General features: G+C 35.5%; 1 long non-coding RNA gene across 1 annotated transcript in view; it reads left to right on the forward strand.

Annotated features, from left to right (window-relative positions):
- The first annotated feature begins 2469 nt into the window (after positions 1-2469).
- Positions 2470-3127, forward strand: part of LOC122810983 — a 7510-nt gene continuing 6852 nt past the window's right edge. Inside the window, exon 1 of the long non-coding RNA XR_006366175.1 lies at positions 2470-2573. This is a non-coding gene — a long non-coding RNA (uncharacterized LOC122810983). The remainder of the gene's footprint in view (positions 2574-3127) is intronic.

Here is a 3127-nt window from a genome sequence, read left to right on the forward strand (position 1 = left end):
CTGGACAAAGGCCTGTGTAAACAAGTCAAGCTTGTCAGGGGCAGATTAAGAATAAATCACAGAGGACTTGACCAAAGAACAGTATCACAAGTTCCAACGACAATACATCTTGGACAGCAGTCTGATCCCAGCATTATCTTACTACTGTCCCTTTGTAAGAAATTCAGTCCAGTTTGCAGAAAACTGTCATACATATTCTAATCTGTACTTGTCTCATAGTCTTTATATAAGGCATATATTGTTATCATTCAGTCTGTAATTACTCAAAAAACAGCTTTTTCTCTTCTAGTCCTGTACATAACAAGGGGATGACTTGTTCAAATTGTGACGATCTGTTAAACATAAACATTACATGATTATGCAGCAACATGATAGAATAGGCCGCCAGAGATACTGTGGGGAATGCTTTTGCAATACATTTATGTGTTTTTTTCAGTATGATTAATAATTCCTTTTTTGAGCACAATGTTCTCATTTATAGCCTTTTTTCTGATAATAGTTTGTACTGCTGTTTAGTTTATGCCTTGGAAAACATTCTGAAGACCTGAATATGCCATATATGTTGTATACAGGAACTATTTAACTACCAAGAACAACATAGAATGGTTTGAGATCACTCAATGCCGGAAATTACAATGCAAAGCAAATAACTTTTGTGCCAGAAGACAATTCCTCAAATGGAGAGATTAGCCTCCATGCTGAGGTCTGGATCTGTTTGCTAAGACACTGAAAATCATCAGAATATTCTGTGATTCTAAAACTGTGAATTATTTTAAATATTATTTCTATTACGGGATATAGCTAAATGTAAAAATATAAGAAAAATATGCAGTGAGCAAGTCCATGCATGTGTGTTCATATCTAAGTGTGTACATGTGTATCTGTGCTGCTCATGGTCTATTAGTGTGTGTATGTTACACACGCAGGTATTGTGTGTGTGTTGAGGGGCTTGCTTCATTAAACTGAAGAAAAGACATAGCAATGTATCAGGACTTTACTATTAGTAATTTACTGAAAAGATTCAGTATTAAGCAAATTTTTGTATAAGGGATGTTCAGGATCATTTTTGCTTCAGCTTTGCAAGACTGACTGGGACAGGTCTGGGGGTGTATGAAGCAGGTGTTCAAATAGTTTGAGTGAATGAGAGATCCACTCAAGAGGCACACACCTAATGCTGTGGTAATTTGTATGAAGATATTTTTTCCTATGAATTTCCATACAGTTCCATGAAGCAAAAGAGAGTGAAGTCATGATCACAGAATGACAGACTAACACAAGGTCAGTCTGATATTGTTCTGAGAAACACTACAAATTCCATTACAGAAAGGAGTAGTGAAAGAATGAAGGAAAGTCTCACATTGCAAAACTGGTCCCTGCAGAAATATCAACAATCTTGTAATGAAAGAGCTTTTTTAAACATGTCATACAATCCAACAAGCTCTCAAGAACACAGCATACCTAATTTTCACAACATTTTTGAAATATGCTTATGTGGCTGTCTGTACATATGAATTCAGATATTCAGATACACTCATTAAGAATATAAAGAAATGCCAGAAACAGTATCTACTTTTGCTTCCCAAAAGTGTACTGCCAAGAGGTATAAATAAATATGTTTCACACAGAGAATAATGACAGTTATCCTCTATTCCAAATTCAAGCAAGCTGTGCTAAGCATAAATAATTGCTTTTGTAGATCTGGAGCACTTTTCCTTGGAATGTGCTGTCATTAACAAATAATAAAACCACAGTACTGTGAAGAATTTCAGCCTTAATCAAATTATTCTGGAAAGTACTCTGCAAAACATCCACTCGATAAAAGACAAAAACAATCAAGAGTAAATGGGAACAGCTGGTTTCGGTGCTAATGTATAATTCTAAGTTCATCTGGTCAAAATAGACTGATTAAAGGTTTACATTTTTTTCACTTATTATATTTTATACTATGCTTGGCAGTACTGCAATAAGATATAATAAGCTGGGGGTGTAACAGTAATATAATCCCCAGGCATTGCGCTGGGATACCTTTGTCTCCAAGTCAAAAAAAACAATTTAAAGTTTTAATGAAGCAATATTTAGTCAGTTAGTCCCTACTGCGTGGTCTTTAATTAATTGCTCATTGCTGAGATGACTGATAGTGACATAAAACTAAAACAAATAGGAAAGAGCAAATTATGACAGCACATGAACAGACCCCCAAATGTCCATCTTGTGTAATCAGTTCTCTGTACTGTGCTCATCGATGCTGTAAGCGCAGCATAGGTGTATCAGGATTCAATGTACATGTAAATGGCCCAAGGTAAACATATCAAATGTATTATTTAAAGCAGCAATGCCATAAAAGTACATATAAAGTTATACAGCATGAGGTTTTTGCCCAATATAACCAAGAATTACTGTAAATGAAGGACAGCATGAAAAAAATCTTGTCTGAGTGCTTAATATCATCTTAAAATAGAACGGAAAGAGTTAAGGCACCTTTGTAAATGTCTTAGATGCTGCCAAGCCAAGTAGAAGCAACAAAACTTTAATGGTTAATGATCTGAGATGTAAACCTGCTGTATAAAGACATGGTAAGTGAAAGATCTTCATTTCCACTTTTCTTTTTTCTTTACATTTTGCTTCCTACCTTTGTCAGTCTCTAATTGTGCCTGCCCTTTGCTTTATATACTAATTTAGTTTTAGTTTTGTTACAAAAAATGTATTTCAGAAAAGAAACAGAAAAATATATAGTGAACTGCAAAAATTGTTTTAAAGTATAATAGAGAAAATGCTGGTACGTGGATGCGACCACTAGACAACTTCTTACAGTGGTGCACCACTGTTAGTACTGTTGTCTTCTAGCTCTAGTGTCTGGGTTCAGTCCTTGCCTCTGGTACTTCACTGTTCAAGTTACTCTAGTTTCCTTCCTCATATTCCTTATACTCTGAAGCCCCCCCCCAGACTGCACTAGTAAAATGACCTTTATCTGGAATATGCAACAAAATACTCTAGGAAAAATAAGAGACATTTCCTCTATATGTAAGTAAAGTTTCTAGCTGGATTATTGGTAGTAAAAGCAAACCTAAATGGCAGGATTGCACTAAGCAGATACACAGGGGGCACAGCAACGGTTGTGTTACACTGG

This window comes from Protopterus annectens, chromosome 9.part0 (assembly GCF_019279795.1).
Source record: "Protopterus annectens isolate FY-2018-M chromosome 9.part0, PAN1.0, whole genome shotgun sequence".
Classification (NCBI taxonomy): domain Eukaryota; kingdom Metazoa; phylum Chordata; order Ceratodontiformes; family Protopteridae; genus Protopterus; species Protopterus annectens.